Genomic DNA, 26,521 nt, shown 5'->3' with positions numbered 1-26,521 from the left:
TTCCTAACATAGGTGATGGGAACCTTTGGGGTTGCTTGTTGTGATGTGCCTTCCTCACTCTTCATTCCCAAGGAACCTAGCTCTTCCTTCTTGTTTGGTGACTCTTCAATTAGGATGGGAGTTCTTGTAGGTGTTTGTGGCTTCCCCTAGATCCTGGTGCTTCTTCTTGTTTTAAAATAAAGGGGATTCTGCCTCTGTATTTTTCCCTTGGACTTGATGGGTGTGCTTAAGGAAGCCAAGGAAGTAGTTTCCTCCTTTTTAGTGGGCGCATGAGACAATATTGGAGATTTATCCCTTTCTCGGGTATGTTCCTCAGGGCTAGTCTCTGCCTTCTACTCCTCTTCTTCTTTCTCTTCTTCCTTTTATTCTTCCTCTCCTTCTTCTTCTTCTTCTTCTTCTTTCTCTTCTTCCTTTTCTTCTTCCTCTCCTTCTTCTTCTTCTTCTTCTTCTTTGCTTGTTCTTGCCTCCTCTTCTTCTTCTGCTTCTTCTTCTTCCTCTTCTCTTGCTTCCTCTTCATAACTAGAGATTGGGGTCACACTATATTCAAGGGCTTGGATTTCAAGGACCACCTCTATGTCCATTTTCTATATGTGGACTAGAGAATAGGAATTCTTAGTTGGCTCAAGGCATCCTCTGTTATCAGTTTCTACCCTCTGGCTCATGTCTATCATTGACTGCAATAGGAAATAAGGCACACTGAGAATTTGGTTATGGGTAAATCCTCTCCAAATCCCAACTCACGGAGGAGTATGAATTGGTATCCATAGACTACACTGAGCCTCCCTTCACAAGAAATGTATTTGAGGATGTGGTAGCTCACTTCATCCCAAAGAGAGGGAAGTCTCTCCCTACTGGCCCCATTTTTGTCTTTAATTTGCTCTTCATAATTTAGGAAGAATTTTTTCTTAGAAAAGGTGATGCTAGCCTCATTCTTCCTTCTCCATGGTACCCCTTGAGGAAGTTTCGTTACTTTGCTGATCACCTCAAGGTTGATTGTAATTGACAGCCCTCTCACCATAGTGGTAGCACTTTCTCTTGCCTAACGGTGTAGGGGCATGTAAAAATCATGGAATATATCATAATCATATCCCCTGAGCAACTCAAAGAAGCCCAACCAGAGATGGCTCCTAAATATATCTACCATAGAGGGACGTAGGTGAATCCTGTATGTATATGTAGGTTCTCTTCTATTGAATCCCCCTCCCATTTCACTTCTCTAGTTAGCCAAATGAAGGAAGTTTTGTAAGCTAGCTTCAATATGTGTTAAGGGTGCATAAGAGTTTAAAATACTTTTGGGAGATGACTACAATTTATACCTTGTTCTATATCCACACAATTCTTTTAAATTCCCAAAATTCTATCTAAATTTCAAGCCCACAATAATTAATAGAATATTTTAGAGTCTTTTCATTTTTTCCTTTCTTTAGTTATTAAATCATGAACATAGGAGACATGGGCCACTTACTTTTCACTATGGTGCTTGGGATGATGAGAATTGCTGACCAATTTGACCCTAGGCACCCCCTTGCATACTTACTTTGGAATTCCATTGCTTCCTGTAGCTCTGTTTCCTGTAGGGTGGCTAAAACACGGTTTGTTTCTCTAATGGATCTCCAAGGTGGTCCCAATCTCTTTTATATCGATATGAACAACGAGTGCATGAAATTTTGGAATTTTATGTTATTTATGGTCAATTATTTTTGGAGCGATGTGTTGGATGGTAGTGGTATGGGATTTCCTCATTGGGACTATTGGCCCACCGTTGGTGATCATGCACTCTCCCTCGTAATCATCACCCACTCTCACATAACTGAATCGACCACCTTTTTTTCTAATGCTCATTGATTTGACACTCCAATGTGGCACACTGACTGGGAGTTCACTTTTTGATCTCGAGCTGAGGGTGGCCAAGTTAACTAGCCACCTCCAGCTTATAAAAAATATTTTTTTCAACATTCATACTTTTTTATCATATTGTTACTTGGGGAAGCGTTGGATGAGGTGCCATACATATGCCTATATTTATTGATCGATGCATGTTGGAGGATGGTTTGTTGTGTTGCTTGCTCAAGTAAGTGTTCCTCTTTGGTCAGTTTTTTGTTGACTTCCTCTTTCTTATGTAATTGTATGCTTTTTGTTTCATGTGTGAAGGTGCTTGGCATATCACTTCTATTGTTGCTGCTATGGAGCTATAGAGAGGAGAAATAATGTCTTCAAAGATGTTGGAGCTCCTGTTTTCTTTATTTGTGAAGGAGAATGCAGGCTTAGGTTGGTTTCAGTGATGACACATGCTGCTACACAAGATCCTATCGCTGCTACAAGAAACCTTGTAGCTTCCCTTTTATTTATTATTTATTGATTTTTTTTCTTAGAGGGAGGCTGGATAGTGGTGTAGGAGTTGATGATGGTGGTGAAGGTTCAGACGGAATGGTGGATGGTTGAGGCCAGTGAGGACATGTCCTCTGGACCTTTTTGTTATTTTTCACATTTTCCTGTGTTTTTTTTTATGGACATAGAGGTAGGTATGGACATGACTTGGTGTTGGGTGAGATATGATGAGGTGTAGAGTCCCAAATTATCCTAGAATAGGCCTACATAGTTTTTTCCTATTGGGATCCCTTTCTTGTAGCATTTCAGGACATCTTGTAGTGCTATAGGATCTTCCTGTAACAGCTATAGGACATAATGTAGCAAGCTAGAAAATTCTCAAAAAAATTATTTTTGATGCCTGAAAGTGGAAATGAGTGATGGGGACATAGTAGGCATGAATGAGATGGAGTGGAAGGAGGAAGAAGTGGGGTGATACTTGTCATGTTGTCCCTTTAACTCAGAGTCTTTTTTTGCCTTCAAAAACCTACAAAATCACATAATTTATTAGTGGGTAGGTTTGAGGTCCCTGCCATGGAATTTCTATTTTTTTTTTCTTCTCTCTCTTTTTTTTTTGAAAGACACACAAGTCGCCACAAGGGAGGTTTTCAGCCTGTCTACCTACCCTAGCCGCCTCAAAGGAGGTTTTCACTCAGGGATCTTTTTATCTTCCTTTTTTTCACTCCTGGGTTGCCTCAAGGAGGTTTTCAACCCAAAATTTGACCTCAGATGCCTCATAGAGGTTTTCACCTAGGCCCCTTATTGTTTTTTTCTTTTTTCTTTATTTTTCAAAAATAAAAACAGTCTTCAAGAATTGTGTGATCTGGAAGCTAAGACACTTCCAATCACATTTACTTCCTTTCTGATGGTATTGATGAAATCCTCACTTGACAAAGGTGTTTTGTAGGCTTTCAATCTGTATCCATTGATAAGTAAGGGAATACCTTCCTCATCAATGGCCCTGATTTGAACAACCCCATTGTCATGGCCCTTCTCTATCAGATATGGGCCCAACCACCTGGTCATCAATTTTCCTTTGAAATCCTTGAAACTAGAGTAATATAGCAGAGCCTAATCGCCTTCTTGAAAAACCTTGTCCTTGATGTTCTTGTCATGCCAAACCTTCCTTTGTACTTGAATAAATTTAGCTACATCCTGAATGAATCCAAACCATTGAGCTAGAGCAGCCTCTCTTGATGTGCCTTTGTAACATCCAAATCCAACTGTGCTGCGATTCTCAAACTATTGTATTCAAACTCAATGGAGAGAAGAGACTTCTTTCCATAGACCAAGTCATAAGGGGTGAAGTCAATGGTTTTCTTCCAAGTTGTATTATAGGCACAAGTGGCCTCAACAAGTCTGTCAAACCAATATTTTCAGCTACTTCTCACAACCTTGGGGAGGATGCCTTCCATTGCTCTATTAGTGACCTCTACTTGTCTATTGGCCTGAGGATGATAGGCAGTTGACTTCCTGTGTTTTATCTTATGCTGCTGATCCAAATCGGATCCTAAAGAACTCTATAATTTTTCATAACTCCGTAAAATTCATGCCAAAGTTTCAAAGACTTACAAAGGTTGAGCTTATCAAAAATATCCTTGAACAGTTGTAATTTGTGATCAGTGCCAAGCAACGAGGACCCTTGGTTAAGTGCGCTGACTGTTGGCCCATGGTAACATGCGCTGCCACAAAATAGCAAAACGGGAAGCCTTTTTCAAAAATGGGGGAGGTTTCTATATTGCCGGGCAAACCCCTCATACAATAAAAAGCCCGAAGCGACCAGACCCAGAAAGCAAAAAACTGTACGGAATTCGTAGATTCCGTCAAAGGAGGGTCCCACATGAAAACCAGCAGGATATTGGAAGGGCTTCAAGTGGTAAGTGGTTTCAACCGAGTCCTGCCCGATTCCACACACTGGGTGCCATGCGTCCGGTGGAAGAGAGAGAAAAGCACTCACATCATATGGGTAAACATCATGCAACTTACCCGCCCAATATGGATGGAGACCGTAGGATATGGAGGCTTCAGATTGATGGTGGACATGCAATCTGACGGATGACCAGATTCAACGGGGCAAATAGGCCGAAGTTGTATAAAGTTTGAAGTCTAGCATGAACGATGAGTTGGTAGAGGAATTACCTTCGCGGGCAATCTAGGAGTTAACGAAAATAATGACCGTTCAAACATTTCGAAGAGAACTGACACTCAGTTCGTTATGAAACAGGTGGCCACCTTCCTGTAAGGCGTTACAAAGTGATGATGATGCTGAACAGAAGAATTCAAATGGACAGAGGCAGGAGAATCAGACCGCCGAGAAGCAGAAACGAACAGACAAAAAGTAGATTGGCTTTAAAGCCACGAACTGACAGAAACAAAGCAAGCAGTGAGTTAGTCAAGGCAGAAAGCTAAGAGCAGAGAACAGAGAGAAGAAGCTGAGCTTACCTAAAGGCCGCATCGAGCTAGATAGAGCCAGAGAGAGTCAGAGAGAGTCTGTGTACTCCATAGAGGGCTTGAGAGGTTCAAGTGAACTCCTCTGTACTTGCCTATCATGTATGAGTCTCAGGTTGGGCTCATACTACTGTGACCAATAGAGGTCGATAATTCAGTAAGGAGAGCCTGTGTACTCCAAAGACTTGGGGGATCCAAGTCCAGTCCTACTGATTTATATCTATTGAGTGAGACTCAAATTGAGCTCACTGTTGTAAAAAATCTGCTTTGAAAACATAATAGAGAGGCCACCACTGAAGGCTGGACCAGGAGACGTAGCCCAGGAGCATTGGGTGAACTCCTTATTAAACTTGTTGTATTTACATGTTTTACTGTTGTGTTTTCTCTAGCTGCTTCAGTGTCTGTGTATTTTGTAATTTTATCAATCCGTTGCATAAAGTAACATAGGCACCTCCATGCACATGAGTCTGTAATACCTTTAATTCTTTGCTCTGGATAAATTTCAGATCAAGTGGTATCAAAGCTCTGGGTTATTAAGGTTAGACAAGCTTGTGTTGGATTTTATTGTTGAATGCTAACTAGATCAAAGCTTAAATTAGGAGAAGGAGAGTTGGTTGAAACTAACCCTAAAATTGGAAGAGTCTATCCTAAGAGGAAAATGTCAGAAGAAAGTCCCTTGGAATCAGACCCTCAGTTCATGGATAGTTTCATGACCATGAGAGCCATGGTAGAGGAAATGTATAGAGAATTTAAGAAAGGTAGAGAGGAAGATGCATCAAACTCCAAACGAGATAAAGGAGTAGAAGAATCTCTCCTCCATGACCACTCTAAAGGCAAGGGGAAAGAAGAAAAACTTCCCACACCTCCTAGTAGCCCTGAAAACAAAAGGAATACATATTTGATTAAATTAGATGTTAAATTTGATTTACCAATATATGATGGAGAGTTGAATGGAAAGAAGCTGGATAATTGGATTAGATAGATTGATGTTTATTGCAGAGTGCAGAGAATTGATTCAGACAGTAGTAAGATTTAGTTGGCTAGCCTACGCCTTGGAGGCACTACCTTGGTATGGTGGGAAGGCAAGACACAAGCTGACATGAAGAAGCATGGTAAAATTCTTTCTGTTTAGAGTGATTTTGTTTCTGCAATTAAAAATAAATTCTATCCACTAGCTTATATGCAGCAAGACATGATGAGTTGGCAAAATCTTCGACAATTAAAAGGGCAAAGTGTACAAAGTTACACTCAAGAATTTAGGAAAAGAGCTTTGATTCTAGGAATTTCTTTAGACTCACCTAAAACACTGTTGAAGTATATAGGTGATCTACACAGCTACTTAAGGCACACCATTCTCATGTTTAATCCCACTAGCATAGATGAGGTATCTGTTCAAGCTACACGTCTAGAGGCTAGAGGCAAGAATGTGAACCCAGAAGTTGGGGATCATCAAAACCCACTGCAAGCAAGAATAAGGAGAAAAGAAAATAGAAATGGAAAGAGAGGAAGACAAATACTGTACAAAAGACCAAATCTTCATGCAATCACTGTAAAAGGATGGGCATGATGATGAACATTGTTGGATTCTACAACCAGAGCTAAAACCCAAGAAGTAAGATGGCAAGAAGAAGAAGATTGTTGTAGCTATTCAAAAGGATTTGGGGTTAGACTCAGGAGATGAAACAACCATTACAACCACAGGTATAAAAGGTTGTCCACTTTAGAGAATGTAGAAATCAAGAAGCAGGTACAGGAGCTGCTCGAGAAAGGGTTCATAAGACCTAGCACATTGCCTTGTGGGTCTCCAATTGTCTTGGTGAGAAAGAAAGATGGCTCATGGAGAATGTGCATTGATTACCAAGCACTGAATAAGATAACGATAAAAAATTGTTATCCCCTTCCTCGCATATATGATCTATTAGATCAGTTGAAAGAAGTTGTTTAGTTTTCCAAGTTCGACTTGCATAGTGGCTATCATCAAGTCAAAGTTGCAGAGCAAGATGCATGGAAGACTGCTTTAAAAAAAAGCAGGGATTGTATGAGTGGTTGGTTATGCCTCTTGGCTTAACTAATTCTACTGCTACTTTCATGAGAATAATGACTGATGTACTCAAACCTTTTATTGATGATTTTGTCATTGTATATTTGGATGACATTCTTATATTTAATAAAACATGGGAATAACATTTAAAGCATGTCAAGCAGACTCTAGATGTTTTGAAAAAAGAGAATCTCTATGTTAAGCTCTCAAAATGTGAATTTGGAAAAACATCTTTGAATTATTTGGGTCATATTGTAGGGGGTGGTGAATTGAAGATAGATCCCTCTAAGGTTGCAGTCATTGTAAACTGTCCTAAACACAAATCTACTACAGAAGTTAGAAGCTTCTTAGGAGCAGCACAGTATTGGAGGAAGTTTATTTCTAACTTTTCTTTGATTTCAGCTCCCTTACATGCTTTAACAGGATTGAACAAGGTGTTTCAGTGGGGAGGCAAACAACAGAAATCCTTCAACACCTTAAAAGAAAATATTAGTACAGCACCAGTACTAGCACTACCCGATCTTCAAAGACCATTTGAGATTGAAACGGATGCCAGTGACTATGCCATGGGAGTAGTGTTGATGCAGCACGGTAAACCCATATGTTATCATTCTGAGACATTTAATTCTACAGTAGTTAATTATCCCACATATGATAAAGAATTGTATGCATTAGTACAGAGTGTGAAAAAGTGGAAACATTATTTAATGGGCAAAGAGACAGTTATACAAACTGATCATCAACCACTTCAATATTTTCACTCACAAACTAAGTTGCAGCGATCAAGACACTATAAGTGGATGAGTTTTCTACAACAATTTCATCTTATCATCAGATATAAAAAGGGCATACACAATAAAATTGCAGATATGTTGTCCAGACCAATCATAAATGCATCCACTATACTTAAGCATAATTCAGCATTGCATGAAAGCTACATTGAACGGTATGCTCAAGATATAGATTTTAAAGATGTATATGCAACTTGGAAAACAAGTAGAAGAATTGGATTATCATGTTAAGGACCAACTCTTGTATCATTTGGGGGAGTTAGGCATTCCTCAAACAGAAAGAGTAAAGATAATTCGAGAAACACACACTTCTCTAATATCAGGTCACTTTGGTGTAAGTAAAACAGTTGCACAGCTGCAAAGATTTTGTTATTGGCAAAAAATGCATGAGACGGTTTCTAGATATGTAAGAGGGTGTACCATGTGTGCTAAAAGCAAGCCCAGAAATAGAAAACTAGGCTTGTACACTCCACTATTGTTGAGGGACAAAGTCCCCTAGGGTCTTGGGTCGATACCCTATTAGAGTGGGGGTTATCTACAAATTAAAACAAGCATTCCATACAGCCATGATACTAATATAAACAAACTACATGATGAGAGGTGCACTTGGTGGTCTTTCGTTTTGGTAGATCCATCCAGGGTCCAAACCCTCTTGGAGTTCCTTTCGATCCTTCAACCTACAAAGCAATCAATTCAAGGAAGCATAGTAGTATATGGACCAAGCATCGTAATGAAATCAACTTCATAGCATATTAAAAGGTAGTTAGTTATACAATTGAAACAACCATTCATATGTAAACCATAACATTGATATCATAAGCATGAAGAAGATTAATATCAAGAACAAGACAAGTGTTTCTTTTATTATAGATAACTAAAATACAGTAAGGAATGATTTCACCTGAGTCTTCCTTTCGCAGGCTCCAAGTGGAACCGTCCTCTGGATTCGTCCAATCTCAAGCCTTTAACAAACTCCTTCCATGACTCACTCAAGGATATTTCAACTAATGGGAAGACATCATAACTCAAGGAAATAAGGGTTTCCTGTAATGGGGGAAGTGTTGGAAGCACAAGGATCTTTAGACCTGATCAGGGATAATCTCAGCAGAGTGATTTTTCTCTCTCTTCTCTCCTCCTTTAGGCCTTCCCATTGAAGCCTTTTTATACTTCTCCCAAAGTAGTTTTTTAGTTGGGAATTCATTGGGAACAGTTGGGCCACGGGCACTAATAGGTAATCAACAGGTAAAACCTGTGATCTCTTCCCTAAATTAAGGAGATTTAATTTTTTAAAGTGTTTTAAGACATATACACGGGTTGGGTATACACATACTACGTTTAGCTCAAGGAAATGTCGCATATAGGGAGTAAAACATTGTTTTTTAAGTATTTGGACCAGGTGTGGAAGGAGGGGTTGCCCTAGACCATGAGTGCAGCATCACAAACATCAAGAGTGAGATTTGGAGCTATAACAGATGCCCCTAATATATGAGGTCAAAAGGGGTACATGATGGCCGAAATGTATTAAGTAAGTGCATGGAAAGGAAACCTATCAAAAACTGAGAAGGACTTCACCAGAGTTCAGCCTGCCAAGCCACAAAAGGAGATCAGAAAGAAACACTGTCTGAGGTGGGCATACCCATGCTTAGAGAAAGTAAAGCATGTTTGCATATCAAGTACAAGTGGATCCACTAAGTATACAAGTATAAAAGACTGAAAAATACATAATGGATCATCTGATCACGATCGAACAAGTACATGTCTGAATATCACATATAAGAATGTCAATGATGTTGAAGGATGAAGCGGATCACTGATATCAAAGACTGATCCCAAAAGTACCAAATGAACATGATGGAGTAAGATGGTACTACACTACAAACTCAGGTGTCAGCATATAGAATTTCTCCATGAATCACTGCAACATATAAGGTGGAGTGGTATCAACTAGCAGCAACAAGAGAAACAGTCAAGTGAACCAATGAATGCTGATGCAACTTGAGGTCTTCATCGACCGCCGCGGTACATTTCTACACCATGGGAATAAATGATCTGAAGTCGACCATGTGAGAAATCATTTGATTATCGGTCATTGATGTATACCGTTAACAAACATGAGACTACTCACTGATAATGATAATGAGCATCAAGGTACCCAGTACAATCTAACAAGTGTGAATAGATGAGCTAGAGCTGAACACCTATAAGAATCTATCAATCAGGAGATAATGATGGTTTCCCACTGTCGATAGTGAAGGATCTGCCACTAATGACTACAAACCCCAAGGTACTTCCAAATGGACTATAGATCTTTGCCCCAGAGCAATCAGTCATAGTCGATAGGGAAAGATCCGCTAGAAGGAAGGCATTAAGGCATCCTTCATCAATCTAGTGCGAGTGTAACCCGTAGGCCAATAATGTGGAAAAAATCGAACGAAAAAGATGTAGTAACCCGATCGAAGCACGCTTCCGGCGTACACAAGATGTGGCTAGCGCACGACAAAAACCCTCTGAACCAACCAATAATGAAAGCTGACACAAAGGCGAGGTATCCACCAATAGCGTCAAATGGAAACCAGGGTACTGCACGAATCCCAATGTGTGATAGTGTAAGCTGATGTCAAACACAAGGGAAACCACTCAATCAAAGACTGTTATGAAACCAGCTCACAAAAAGATATAAAAGAAAGATAAATGCTTAGAATTCAGCCTCTTCGAGGGGGAAACCTCCTTTACATTACACAAATGAACAATTCTTGGATGATACAAATGAAAAGACTACCTTTCTATATATAGGAGTCTAAGGGGTCATAATATAATCAGAGCTGACATAACAATAATAATGTATGGGCACAATAATAACAATAGTGGGCTTCTATGGGGCACAATAGTAAAAATATGGGCACTACATGGGTACATCAATATAATAAGGGGGTTGTACTAATAACAATAAGGAGTTGAACTAGTAGTATAGGGGCCTAACATGCCCCTCTCCTTCAAAAAGTGTTGTCCTCAACACTTGAGTAGTTCTTGATGCTTCTGTATAAAGTTCTTGTCCTCCCATGTGGAATCTTCAGCGGGTAAGTTCTTCCACTTGATGAGATACTCTGAAATTGATCGATTTCGTAGCTGTCGGATTCTTGTTTCTGTGACTACTCTAGGTTCCAATATGATTTTTCCTTCCTCTTCAAGTTTTGGCAATATTGTTTGAATAGGGATCTTTTGCAACTTTTGAATGAGTGGCCATACTTCTTCATCCTTCTTCCATTCATCCCTTGCTTTGTTTATCCAATCTGGATGGATAATAGAAATAGCACAAAACAATGCTTCCACATCCTCATCCTTTCTTGAGAGTGCATCTGCAACAAAATTTTGCTTCCCTTTTCTATAGATGATGTCAAAGTCATAACCCAACATATTTGTGACCCATTTTTTTTGTTCTTCTAAAGATAATAGTTGTTCTAAAAAGTATTTAAGACTATCATGATCCATTTTTACCTTGAAGTGTCTTCCCATTCGGTAAGGTCGCCATTTCTTAAGTGCATATAGTATTGCCAACATTTCATTCTCATAAATAGCTTGCTTGAGATATAGCAATAAAAATACCCAATCACCTACATCAAAACATTTTTCACTACGATGTTGATCTATCTATTGTTTCATTTGATTTTGCATCAAAGTGGCATTATCCTTTAAAAGTTGGAGAACTTGTTGTTGATGCTCGATGTGATCTTTCACTTCTTGAACCTTTTTCTTCTTGATATGTCCTTCTATCTTTAGAGTTTGAGGAGTGGTACTTCCAATCCTTAACAAGATATGGTTGGATTCATTTCTTGATGCTCGATGTGATCTTTCACTTCTTGAACATTTTTCTTCTTGATATGCCCTTCTATCTTGATAGTTTGAGGAGTGGTAATTCCGACCAATGAATTACAAGATATGGTTGGATTCATTTCTTCTTTCTCGATGTGATCTTTCACTTCTTGCATCTTTTTCTTCTTGATATGTCCTTCTATCTTGAGAGTTTGAGGAGTGGTAATTCTTTCCAATTCTTTACAAGATATGGTCTGATTCATTTCTTCTTTCTCTAGGGTTGGGTCCTGGCATATATCCTCTTCTTTTGATGTTTCTTGATCCTTTTCTTCCTCCTCTTCATACTCTATGTAAGATAATTTATTCTCAGCACACTTATGACCTTTAGTGCATTTGCTATCACAATTGTAACAAAGCCCTTTTTCTCTTTTTTCTTCCAATTGTTGTGGTGTAACCCTTGTAGGTTGTGGAAGGCTAAGAGAAACAACACTTTCATCTTTATAGTTGTGAGGGGTAGACTTCCTTGTTGCCATAATTTTACTTTCCACTATGTAACAAAGTCCTTTTACTCTTTCCAATTGTTGTGGTGTTGCTCTAAAGAAGGTGTTGCTCTTTGTATCCTCATAATGTGCTATCATTTCCTCCCTGAAAATTGATCACGTAACAAGTTGTTTACGAGAACAAAGCCCTTTATATCATAAAAATTGATCTTGTTCCAAATATGAAGATGCAATACATACCTTTTGTAATAGTGGTACACCATGTAGATCAAAATATTTCTCCATCTGTAGTATCCAATTTACTGGATCCTTGCCATCAAACTTCCTCATCTCGGTTTTTCTTGATTTTAAGAGCTCGATCTTGAAACGACTATAACTCTATACTTTCGGATCTTTAAGTTCTGAAATTGTGATCTGCAGTTTTCCTTTGCGTCCTTTTTCCAATGCCACCAGTCTAATCAAATTTAGATTCTCCAAGAAGGGGTTATGCACAATCTCCCAAGATGACCTGATTATATACCTTTTCAGAAGAGCGAACTTGTATGAAGTGCCACATGTCACTGTTTTTATCTTAGGATCTAAAAAATATACATAGGAAAGTACAGTTCGTCCTCTTTCTTCAACTTCTTACGGAATTTCAATCTAATGCTCAAAACAAAAGTTATGACTATTTTCCCCAGGTCACCTGTTTGGAATGTAATTCGGGATTCTGCACAAAGGCCAACTTCCTCATATCATATCTCCGCAAATATAGCAAGAAAAGCTCTGAAATTCAGACCCGAGGTTCAGAACGATTTCAACCCAATTGGGTTTGTTTTTTAGTGTCTGAAAGGTTGTAGAAAAAACATTATAGCAAAAATTCCACAATGAACTTTTTGGAGCAGCAAAACCCTAGAATCCAAAGCTCTGATATCAAATGTTATGAAACTAGCTCACAAAAAGATAGAAAAGAAAGATAAATGCCTTAGAATTCAGCCTCTTCGAGGGGGCAACCTCCTTTACATTACACAAATGAACAATTCTTGGATGATACAAATGAAAACACCTCCTTTCTATATATAGGAGTCTAAGGGGTCATAATATAATCAAAGCCGACATAACACTAATAATGTAAGGGAACAATAATAACAATAGTGGGCTTCTATGGGGCACAATAGTAACAATATGGGCACTACATGGGTACATCAATATAATAAGGGGGTTTTACTAATAAAAATAATGGGTTACACTAGTAGTATAGGGGCCTAACAAAGACCCATGATACTGATCGATGTTGAGCACAAGGTGACCTATCAATAATGAAAATAGGGCCAGGGTGCGGCTCTAGGCCTGTCCTCAGAGCAAGATGTCGTCGTCGATAAGGACAAGACCTGCCAGCAAGAAGTCAATGGAGACCTTCTCAAACTGGCACGAGTAAAGGACCAATATAATTGATGTGATGATAGACAAGACACTGACAACCAGGGATGGCCGACTGAAAAATGAGTCAAGAGACACCGTAGAGAGGCTAACTCAGGCTAATTTCCCTTGAACAAAAGCACGAATCAATGTGGCTATGTGGTAGCATATGATGACTTTGTATAAGTTCGTCATGCAGGAGGCACGAACGAACCCTCCATATGATTGGAAGAGATAACCAATCGGGGGAGAACTAACTCAATAACAAGGCTAAGGCGTACCTAAGTCGAACTAAATCCCGCCCAAACGGAGGAGACTTTTTTTTGAGTGCTTTGTTCAAGGGTTACACAACTGACTTTAGCTGCCAACAATAAGTGGAAATATTGTCTCGTTCCCGCCCTTTTTGGAATATATAATTTTTTTGTCTTTTTCTTTAAGTTGGAAAAAGAATAAAAGAATGCTATAGTATAGTGGAAAGAACGAGTGTCGGTGAAACAAATGATCTAGTTCCTGGGATTGGAACAATCCTATGCTCAATGCAGGGAGGTGAAAACTAGTCAAAGACACTCAAAGGTGTGTTCCTTCCATGGGTCAAGGTGTGTTAAGTTGCAGAAGTCAAGGGAATGCAAGTTTGATTTTGCAGTCGTCATGGTCAAAAGTTGGCTTAAACACGAGTCCAAGTGAAGCCGGCTCAAGGCTAAAAGGTGCAAATGGTCAAAATGCAATGCAGTAGTACAACTCAACACAAAGGAGCCTCTAGGGTATAAGGCCATAACGAAGCAAAGAAGCAAAGAGGAATGAGTCTTCATTGCATAAGTCATGGTGGGACTACAAAGGACTCCTGAGCCTACTCAGATCGAAGCAACACGGGCAACAAATGTCAGTGAGGTGCTAACTACGATGCCCATGAAAAGGATGGCTCTACCATCGTGTCATGATTTAAAAATTGGCGAGTGAAGATGGTTTATGAACCATAACATGATGGGATCGACCCTATGGCAAGTGTATCGACAAATGGAGGCTAGTATGCATAATGCAACGGAAAAAATGGCTTCCCTAACCTATATGCCAGTGAGAAACAATACCTGCCATGACAGGTCAGCAGTCATGGAACCGTCTCGAAACTGTCGAAAAAGCGTCCAAAATGTCCTGAAAATCAAACCATTCTCGACATTCCAAGCTCCCAAGTTAAAAGTTACATGAGACAAAACAAAATCAAGTTTTGAAAAAATTTGACATTTTCAAAGCTTATAAAATAGTTTTTTGACTCACCATTATCACCATTTGATTTGAGAGCAAAGGAGTGAAGCAAAAGGAGCAAGCATTACCATTCGCCAAATTTGACCGTTCAAATCTTCCCAAAATCACCAGGTAACCCTTAAACTTATCTTGCATTCAATTGTGATTGGTTTTAGAATTTTTAATTCAAGTTTCACCGTTGAATTATTGTCAAAAAATTTGTTGCGGCGTGTACGCAGGGTGGCTATGTGCAACCCGCGTATACGTAGGCCCTAGATGCGACTGTGTATGAAATAGACCTGTGTATACGCTGCGAAAACTTCAAAACAAAAATCTAATGGTCCGAATTTGATTTTTCTTCAGGATGCCAGTCACTTGGAGAGAAAGAGAGCATTCCTTAGTGGATGATGAGGTCATGAATGATCCTAATACCTTGGATGCCTTAAGAGGATGCAGTTTGCTAAAGTTCTTTAAAATGCTAAACATGAAAGCAAACACTCGCCTGCTCGAAATGCTCATTCACTACTGGAGCATCGAGGATGACTCATTTATGATTGATCAAATGCCACTCAAGATAGAGGTTGAGGATACTTATTTCATCATAGGCATTTCTTGGAGGGGAGAGGTAATACATTCCACGGGCAGATCACGAGGCAGTCTCTCTATCGAGGACTACGTGCATATATATTGCCCGGGTCATCCAGAAAAGGTTGGAAGTCAAATTCCAATCAAGCATGTGGAGAGTTTATCATTGAGGATCATCCTGTTCACTATAGCCAGAGTGAATGGATCAGCTTCCTTACACCAGGCTTCACGGCTAGCCATGAGCTTGGTGGTAGACTGTCTCACCACAATGTTTGATTGGTGTACTCCTCTTCTCGCCAACTTGAAGAGCCAGCTTACTTCTATCAAGAAGGGGCAGACCAAAAACTTCGGGTATGGAACTATTTTTTGCTCTTTCTTCGTTGAGAGAGTCCCAACACTCCGTCCTAGAGTATTAGTTTCGATCAACACCCCACGAGATCCACGAATGGGTAGGTGGGCTGACTTGATGAAACGACTAGGAGGTAGGGAGGTTCCACAGACTGCTTTCGAAGATGACTTCTTCTCCTAGTGGGAGCAGCAGATCATCACCATAGATCACTACCCCTATGCTGGGTTGGACTTCCAAGGAGATCCTAATCAAGCTTTACCACCAACCGCAACATGGGGCGATATAGGTAACAAACATTTTTGATTTTATGATTTTTTATGATTTTTCAAATATAATAATGAATTTTGAAAAGTATTTTTGATAGGGTTCAAATGAATACTATGATTATCATGTTCCAGATATTGGGCCTGTATGACCAGATGGATTCCTACGACATGGACATCGCAGTCGAGGTGCCGAAGAGGTGGCTGTGGACACAGAGCGACTTCTACACACAATTCAGCGGAACTTGGTGAGACTAACTCACCAACTGATGGAGGCTATAGAGGATCTCCCTATAGACATGTAGCAGCATGTGGTTGGAATGCAACGAGACTGGGTTTGCACTCTTAGGCGTGCGGCCAAAGCAGTAGTTGCATACTAAGCCGCTCATCCTGAGCCAGGGCATTAGATGTACTGGACATGATTATGGGCATTTGAGTCCCAATTTTTGTATATTATTTTGGACACACTTATGTACACTTGAGATATTTTATGATATATATATATATATATATATATATATATATATAGTTTTGACTTTTTGATGCTTGATTTTATTGTGATGAATGAATGATGTGCTAGTCTAATGCTTGATTAGCCATAGAATCAGCTAACTAATTATGAGATCTTGGAATGTGCAAATAATTAATGTAAATAAATGATCTTTGCAACAACCTCACCCTTAAATACTGGCAATATAAACATGGATCCCTTACCCGATAAATGTTATTCAATTGTGACACTATCAATTGTGAATCAAGATAGACTACCAATGAATCGATTTCATAAGAAATTGCTTCAGATAGTAAATTAATGACGGTAGTATACTCAGCCATATTATTTGAAGCAGGACCAATGCATACTCCCCTTGATACCATCAACTTACCAGTTGGATAGTAGATTACCCAAGCTATGGAAGTGAGGTTCTGAGTGTGCCGACTAGCACCATCGGCGAATCCAAAATAGACCAAGTCATCCATCAACACTTGCCACAGCAGACCAAAAAGTGTCGATATCAAAAAAACTCCTGATGAGATATGTACAAACATACAAAATGTACAAAGAAGCCATTGCCTATTTTCTACTTAAGCAAAGTACTTCTTGAGGTAGAGCCCGTTTCGGGGCTCTGCCAACTTATTTCCTTCAAAATCGATTAACTCATATGCCCCTTTTTCTAAAACTTGTTTAATTATAAAGGGACCGTACCACATAGCTTGAACTTGCCTACCCCCAAGGCGTTCTTATCTTAGTCATAGACTAAGACAAGGTCACCTTCAAAAAAGACTCGAGGACGGACAGCTTTATCGTACTAAGTTTTGACCCTTTTCTTATGAGCCTCATTGATTATGGCGGCATCTCGAGACTGTTCATCGAGATGTTCCAAATGAAGGAGGCGCTCTTTGAGACTAGAAGTCTCTGGAAGGAGCTCAATAGCTAACTTAAGAGATAGAATTTCACATTCAACAGGAAAGATAGATTCCATCCCATAAACTAACTGAAATGGTGTAAAACCTGTAGCAGTCTTTACGGAGGTTCGGTATGCCCAAAGAGCCAAATACAACATAAGATGCCAATTGGATTGATTTTTGTCGATCGTCCTTTGCAGGATAATCTTAAGGGTTTTGTTCACTGCCTCGACCTATCCATTAGCCTGAGGATAATATGGAGACGAGTGCTCCTGTCGGAAACCCAATTTAAGAGCCAATTCAGACATTAGTTGGTTCTGGAAATGACTGCCATGGTCAGTGACAATCTCTCTCGGGATACCAAACCTTGAGATAATCTGATTAAAAAGGAACAATGTTGTTGTTTCACTATCATTTTTATAAGTGGGCATGGCCTCAGCCCACTTCATGAAGTAGTCTATAGCCACGATAATGTACTTGTGATTCACTGCTGAAGGCGGATTACAAGTTGTAAAATCAATACCCCACTTAGTAAAAGGACCGATAGTGACAATGGGAAAAAGAGGAGCTGGATGTGCACGCATCTTCCAAGTATAAACTTGACAGGGGTGACAACGTTTTACCACTTCAACACAATATTTGAAGAGCAAAGGCCAAAAATAGTCGGCACGCAAGATACGTTGGGTTGTAGCAAGCCCTGAAAGATGACCACCACAAGCTCCATTGTGGCAATCATTGAGCATTGACTCTACTTCCTCTAGGGTTAAACAACTCTAAAGGATTGAATCATCCCCTCGACAATATAATGTATCACCAATGATGACATAGTTCTTAGCCAGGTGACATAATTTTCGGCGTTCATCCTTAGAGAAAGTAGAGGAAAACTTCGAAGTCTAGAGATAGACATTGATATCTCTATACCAAGGGTCGAGTGAAGAGATGAGGAATAAATGTTCATCGGGAAAATTGTCCTCGTAAACAGTATCCTCTCCACAAGGCAGCTCAGAAATTAACTACGCAAAAACCATAGATTTCCTAGACTTGGCGGACAAGAATTCAAGATCAAATTCTTGTAAAATGACTATCCATCGATTATATTTTCCCCCAATCACTCGCCTACTAAGGACAAATTGGAATGGATTGACTACAGCTAAGATGAAAGTTTTGCGTAGCAAGATATAATGGCGGAGCCGCTGGACAGCATGGATGGCTACCAAAGCCAACTTCTCAACAGGAGAATAGCGAAGTTCAGGAGCTATCAAGCCTCGGCTCAAATAATAAATCACATGCTCCATGAGAGCATCGTCTTCTTGAATGAGAACCATACCTATGGTTGATTCTGCCACAACGAGATATAAAAGGAAATCCCTACCATAATCCGGTGGACTCAAAAGTGGGGCAGAGACTAATGCCTTTTTCAAGGCATCGAACGACCGCTGCGCAAAGTCGTCCCATACATATGGAACTCCTTTCCGTAGCAAATGCATAAACCCTTTAGTGATCTCGGCATAATTCGCTATAAACCTTCTTAAGAAATTAGCCTTCCCTTGAAGACTTTGAAGTTGCTGAATTGAGGACGGGGGAGGCAACTGAATTATTGCCTCTACCTTGAAGGGATCAACTCGAATCCCTTCATTTGACACAATGAACCCTAATAACCAACCAGATGTAACCGTGAAAACACACTTATTGGGATTCAACTGGATCTTGTAAAATCGACATCGCTAAAAAACCAATCGAAGGTGACTAGGATGATCAGTTCTCTTTCGATAACGAGCAGCTAGATCATCCAAGTATGCTTCGATGATATGTTTAATCTAGTGGAAAGTGTATGACATGGCTCACTGGAAAGTAGCTCCAGCATTTTTGAGACCAAAAGGAATATTTCAGTATGCAAAGGTATCCCAGGGACATATAAAAGTTGTATATGTTGATCTTCAGGACGGATAGAGATTTGATTATAACCAGAAAAGCCGTCCATGAAGGAGAAAATCTCATTACCCACACACTCATCAATAATCTGAACAATAAATGGCGTGGGTTAATTATCTTTGGGACAAGCTTTGTTTAGGTCCCTAAATTCAATGCATACTCGGATTGTTCTTTTCCTTTTATCCACAGGGACTGGACTAGAAACCCAATCCGTAAGAGGAATAGGGTATATGAAACCGCCTTGAGCAGCTTCTCTACTTTAGCTTTAATGGCTGCTGCTTTCGTAGGATTAATGGGCCAAATCTTCCGACGAATTGGCTTGGAATTTTCATACGTCTTGATCTCATGTTGAACTATGGATGGATCAACGCCAGACATTTCTTCCTAAAACCAAGCGAATACATCCCGAAATTCCTTAAAAAGGCCGATTGTTATCGGGATAAGTGTCTATTCAGAATGACTCTATCCCACTAAGGTGTGACAGTTACCTTAGAAACAAACAGAGAAAACTACTTTTGTATTCTTCTTTATGAAATATAAACAAAGAGGAATAGGATGAACCAACCTGTGTCTTGCGCTAGTCCTTTGATCCAATCTCTCTCTTCTTTGACAGCTTCCAGCTACCTGCTTCCTTACTTGCCCAGATTCACCAAGTTCCTGTAAGATCACAGAAGAAGAAAACTACACAAAGACATGGATTTATATTCATAAATAGCTTAGGATCAGATTTAAGCTAAACATACAAATGTAACAAGCATCAATGATACACAAGCATGTAGGAGAAACTCAAATAGTTTTATTGATATAACAAGATGATCCAGGAGGAGTTACAACCGATGATTCCTGATCCAGCATCAACCTCCTAGCAAAGAAGCCCCTCTTCACCTCCAACAAAGCATAAATCACCCAATACTCTGATATCTATCTCAAAACCAACAACAATTCTCTGCAATGTACAATATTCCAGCCTTTGGATCTCTGGGATGAGGGATCCATATATAGATGTATGCAAAGAAGATGAGTCAGCTCATGAATTGATTAGTGGCTTCTCTCTGTCAGTTCTTGCTTCCACTTGGAGACTGAGAGCCTCTTACTCATCCTTGGTCAAATTCAGTGAGGCAAGTGTCATTTGAGAAGATTCTGGAAGCTTCCATTGTCTGTCCACCTTGTGGAATGACTCTGCCATTTTTCATTTCCCGCTCAACGCACCCTGGTAGTGCATTTAGGTGCGTTGCAACGCACCTAGCTAGTGTATTTGGGTGCTATGCAATGCAACTAGCCAGTGGAGCAGCTGAAATGATCCTGATTTAACTGATTCTGAGCAGTTTCTGGTGGAGAACTTCTGGGAGAAGCTGTATTTTGTTGACCTTGTTCCTTTAGGAGTTAGAACAACACTTTTAGGGACTTAGGAGCCCTTGGTTTATGGAAATTTCATGCTTAGAGCTGTAAGGCACAAAAATGTCTATAACAGTTGCCCCCTAAAGTATGAGGCCGTTTATCGGGTGAAATGCTTTATTAGGAGGATCCGGAGTTCTTTAAATGCTGGGAGGAGACCTGTAATAAGATACAATACAATACATTATCTTCATACTTTTTTCATGATCTAGCTGAGGCGGGCATTCCCATGCTCAGCTTTATAAATTCATTTTCATGTACATAGGACAGACAATCGTCTGATAGTAGACTGATGATTCTGATAGAGCCATCATCCTTTTGGTAGGATGATTATCTGTGCTATAATGCTGTACATTTCAATGTCTTTATTTTCCTGAATATATATCGCAGCCCGGATGGATGAAACTAGATCCGGGGTCTTCAATCTCGTCCAATCTTCACTCGAAGTACAAGTCGATCCATGTGAGAAATGTTTTGAAGTCGAACATGGAAAGACATCGCTTGATTACCAGTCAATGATGTAAACTGTTAACAAGCACGAGAGGAATCATCGATAATGATAATGACCCTCAAGGTACCGCAGTACAATTCACGTGGTGTGAATAAAGGACTTGGCGTCGAACACCATGCAAAATCTTTCGGTCGAAGGTCATTGATGTATACTTGTCGCCGGAAGTGAGAAACTTGCCATTGAGGCATGCAAGCTTCAAAGTACTGAATGGGGTGTTCCTAGATCAACTTCTTGGATAATGAGCTGATGTCGACAAGAAGCGATCCGTCAAAGGAGGGCCTTAATGAATCCCACATCAATGACACGGAACGGAGCAAATTATTTTGATGGAAGTGAAAACGATCTGATGATATATGGTTCAGGGTGGCGGTCATGAAAGAATGAAGTATGATGTATGGTAGTGGATGGGACACAGGTGACTTCTCTGGATGACTTCTCTTGAACATGTCGGCGACACTTATGTGATGGATTGGTAGCATTTACCCCAAATGTGGATGGTATGGCGAGACCATGGCGATGTGACCGGTGAATGAAACAACCCAACCCGACTGAGGCACGAAGTGGAAGTGTCATGTTCAAGAGCGACTTGCTACAAATAAAGTTTCTTTGAGTTTTCTTCCCAATTTTTCCCCAGTCATTGCTGACCAGTACCTCTTTATTTTTGTCAAGCTTGAGGAGGATAACATATGCTTGTTCTATAATTTGCCCTTCGGGCAAACCCATCGCTATGTTTTAATGAGCCTAGCGATAGTGAAACTCGTTCTCGTCTAAAGACAAGTTTGTCGCTATTAATCTTTTTAACGAGTCTAACGACAAAGATAACTCGGTCCTTTTCATTTTTAGAGAGTCTGAAAAGGTACGTAAAGGTAACTCCGAAATTCCTTTTTCGTCATCTAATCCCTTAAGTCCGAAAAAGTATAAAACAATACAGAAGGGATGGATTTTCGATCGTTTTAACGAGCCGAACAAAACAAGCGCTCGATCTTTTTGTGCAATAATCCCTCAGGTCCAAAAATATTAAAATCTAGAGGAGGGATCTCACTTCCGGTCGCTTTAACGAGCTGGAAGGCCACAACTCGGCAATCTTTTCATATTTTACGAGTCAGTTGAAAAGAGCTTAAAGAAGACTCATCTTTTGAGGAACGAGTGATAAAATGGGTAGCAGCTGATTCCAGGTAAGGTTTGGAATTTTCCAATCACGGCAGTGTCACAAGGATGGCTAGTGAAATCACTCTTCGCAGCTGTTCCTCAAAATGGGTAAACAATCAAATGGAGGTGAATGATCGGCCAATGGAAAAGTGGAGGTGACGGTGCAAACACGACCAAGGCTTTAATGGCTGAAATGTTTCATTCACGGTGGTTATTTACCGGTGGATAGTTCGTTTTTTAACGAGCTTAAATGCGCGTGGAAACATTTGCTCATGTCTTATGTTTATTTTTTAATGAGCTTGAACTATGTGCTAAAACTGCTCGATTAGATGGTCTTGTTTTGATTTTTACCATAGATAGCTTTGTCCTTCCAAAGATCGTACTGTATTTTCAACTTCTTCATCAAACTAGTTAGAAATGAACAATATTTGCTTGAAGACGAGATTAAAATGCTAATATTTTATTTTGAACTATGTAAAAGTAATTAAAAAGTGTTTTTTACCTCACATTTTACCATTTCATTTGAACTTGGTTTGTTGGAGCTTTGGAGGTGTTTTCCCCTTCGATTTTCATCAGTTGATTTCGGGAGATTCTGTGGACGATTCTCGGCGCCGTCTGGACCAGGTAGGAGCTAAACCTGAGCTCTTTCATTTCATGGTTTCCTTTTTGCATTTTGTGCCTCATTCCTTGCTTTTCTGAGCCCCTGGGGTTTGAGGGATTCGTTCTGCCATCAACGCACCCCCAGGGTATCGAAACCTGCATTGAATGCTGGCCTATATGAAGGCAGTTTGACATTCAACGCACCTAGAACACTGCTACAGGTGCGTTGGGCGCAGAAAGGGAATTTGTTGCACAATTTTTGATGGAATTTTTTGCTTGTTTCTCATCAAAATCAGGATCTAACTCCTCTCTTTTTTGTTCTTAAGAGATCTTGGAGCAAGATGACCCTTACATGGCGAGAACAAGAACATGAAGAAGAGGACATGATTGCCCTACATGATCCAGTTATAGTGAACGCGTTGCGGAATTGTGGCTTGATGAAGTTCTTTCGCATCTCTAGCATGAGACAGCAGATTAACTTACTGCAGTATTTGCTTGATGCTTGGGATCCTATCAATCAGGCTTTCCAGATTAGGGGAAAATCTATCCTTTTGACTGTAGTAGACATCTATTTCTTGACTGGCTTGTCGAGGCGGGGTGCCCCCATCTCTTTGTCAGGTTCGGCCCGAGGAGGCGATTCTGTGAGAGATTATGTCCACCGGTATTGCAGAGAAGGATCTCAGCAGAGTAAAGACGGCAAGATCATCATCCGTGATGTCACTGACAGGTCTCTTAGGACTATCCTGTTTACTTTTGGTAGGATGGCCGATAGTGCGTCTCTTCATGTGGCCAACAGATCCTATATGCAACATGCCTTAGAATGCCTCCAACCGAAGGTGTTCAACTGGTGCGACACAGTACTTCTTGTGATGAAGGAACAGTTGACCAAGATAAAGAACGGGAGGCTGAAGAACTTTGGGTACGGTTCTATTTTGACCGCCTTTGCCTTGGAGAAGATACCACTAATGCATCCGCAGTACATTGCACTTGACTTACCTTCTCCTACTGAACCACGTATGCAGAGATGGGTTGACCATATGTCTAGGCATGCTGGCCAATCTCAGATTTCATTTTCTGATACCTTCTTCAGGTGGTTTGATCATCAGGAGATGGTTTATGCCGAGTATCCATATGCTAGCATGGACTTCCGGGGTGATCCAGATTTAGTACTGCCGGATGGCGAGCAGTGGGGTGCTATTGGTAAAATCTCTGACCATATTGTTGTTTACTGTTTTTGTTTATAATGTCCTTGTGCTTTGTTCTATCAAGACTCTAATCAAACTCATGTGTACATGCAGATGTTGGTCCTGTTCATCTAGTAGTTCGCCTGAGAGTACCAGCTGTTGCCCCAGCAGGAGAGGCCGCCGGAAGAGCTATTCTTCGCGACCTCGATGTGGCCGAGACTCTCACAGCTTTGCAGGAGCAGGTTGAGGGCCTCACTCTTGGTATACCAGATGTGAGGACTGACGAGCTACCTTTGCGGTTACAGCGGCATACTACTGGTGTGCCCAGACGATGGACTCGTCTCCTACGCATGATCACACAGGCTGTGACTTGCTATCATGAGCATCATTAGGCTAGGGTGCCCCCTAGCATTTTGAGTTTTTGGGTCGCGTGACCGATTTTTTCTTGGTTACAGAACATTATATGTAAACCATAAACAACTATATATATTTTTTATTTTCGGAGTTTTATTCTGGTCGAGTTATATGATCCACATGTAAAACATTGATGATGTGTTTCCTTTTATAAATGTTGTAAATGTCTATCTAACACATAGTTTGCTAATGAGTCGGTTAATGTGTTTAAGTTTCTGGAAATATGTTGGTATTGAATAAGATCAAATTGTCTTTCCAAAATCTTAACCCTTAGGAACATGCGATAAATAGGTGGGTTTCGGACGGAATATATACCATTGAGTTGTAGTATTACGAGCTATGAGTCTAGCTTGACGATTAGTCGGCGTATACCATGAGTGATGGCATCAGAGAGAAGTTCTATCAATGCGCTATATTCAGCGATATTGTTCGTTGATCGACCAATACATACACCTCTGAAACTTACTAACTCGCCGCTTGGATCAAAAATGGCCCAGGATACGGAGGACAGGTTCCGCGAACTACGACTCGCTCCGTCGGCATATCCAACACATGGCTCCAATGGGTTTGAAATCTGCAATAAATGTAAAAAGGTGGATTACTCGACCAAAACAAACACTCTAGCGAAAACAAAAATATAACAAAAGCATACTGGTTACTACTACGCGTAGTAATGCTTGAGGTACAACCCATTACGAGGTTGCGCCAGTGGAATTCCGTCGTAATCCATCAACTCGTAGGCTCCCTTTGCTAACACCCGCTTAACAATGTAAGGGCCCATCCATAAAGATTTAAATTTACCTGCTCCCAATTTATCGGATTCTTGGTCGTAAAGCAAGACCAAGTCACCTTCTGAGAAGACATGGGGTTTGACATTTTTGTCGAACTGCACCTTGACTCGTTTCTTATGGGCTTCGTTAGCCAACGCGGCGTCACGACGGGTTTCATCCAATTGGATTAATTCCAAGAAATGAGCTTCTTCTTCTGAAGTTCAGGGGAGGAGATCAATTACAAGTTTGAGAGACGAAATTTCACACTGGACTGGTAAGACTGCTTCCAGGCCATATACCAGTTGGAAGGGTGTGAATGCGGTTGCATTCCTTACCGATGTTCGGTAAGCCCACAAAGCTGAGTACAGGATTAGGTGCCATCTTCTTTTGTGAACTCCGATCATCCTTTGCAGCATACGTTTCATGACCTTGTTGATCGCTTCAACTTGTCTGTTGGCCTGCGGATAATATGGAGTAGAGCTGTCGTGAGACAGCCCTAGTTTGGCAGCTAATTCAACCATCATGTGATTGCAAAAATGTGATCCATGATCTGCGACTATAGCCTGTGGTACGCCGAATCTGGCGACTACATGATTGAAAAAGAAAAGGGCAGTTGTTTCACCAGTATTATCTAATGTAGGCATCGCCTCGGCCCATTTGGTAAAATAGTCAACTGCGACTATGATATACCCATGCCCCCCGGTCGAGGTGGGGTTACATGTCATGAAATCGATGCCCCATTTGGCGAATGGCCCAACAGCAACTATTGGCTGCAGAGGTGCGGGTGGTCTTCTGGTTTTGCCATCAAAAATTTGACAAGCATGGCAACTTCTGACTGCGGTTATGCAATCTTTGAACATTGTTGGCCAGAAGTATCCTGCTCGTAAGATTTTTTGTGCTGTAGTATATCCAGATTGATGCCCCCCACACGTGCCTGAATGACACTCATTCAGGACTTTTTCGGCCTCCTCATGGGTGAGGCACCTTCTCAGAACCGTATCAATACCACGATGGTAAAGTATATCACCGACGATCATGTAGTCTTTTGCTTGGTATCTAATATGTTTTTGTTCAGAGTGGGTGGTGTTTGGCCTAAATTTTTGGGTTTGGAGATAAATGATTATATCCCCATACCATTCATTGCTTGTAGATATCAGAAACAAACTTTCATCCACGATTGATTCTTCAGATGTTTCATCGTTGGACGACGATGGGAGATCGCATAATAATTCTGCGAAAACTAGAGCTTTCTTTGACTTGGATTTTACAAATTCTAGATCAAACTCTTGAAGGATTGCTATCCATTTTGAATATTTGCCCCCCAGCAACTGTCGCGACAATATATAAGTCATGGGGTTGCAATCTGACAGA

The sequence above is a fragment of the Pinus tabuliformis genome, chromosome 8, assembly GCF_031772625.1.
Source record: "Pinus tabuliformis cultivar Carrire ecotype Pingquan chromosome 8, CPIR1, whole genome shotgun sequence".
Lineage (NCBI taxonomy): Eukaryota > Viridiplantae > Streptophyta > Pinopsida > Pinales > Pinaceae > Pinus > Pinus tabuliformis.
Note: the sequence above shows the minus strand (reverse complement) of the source record.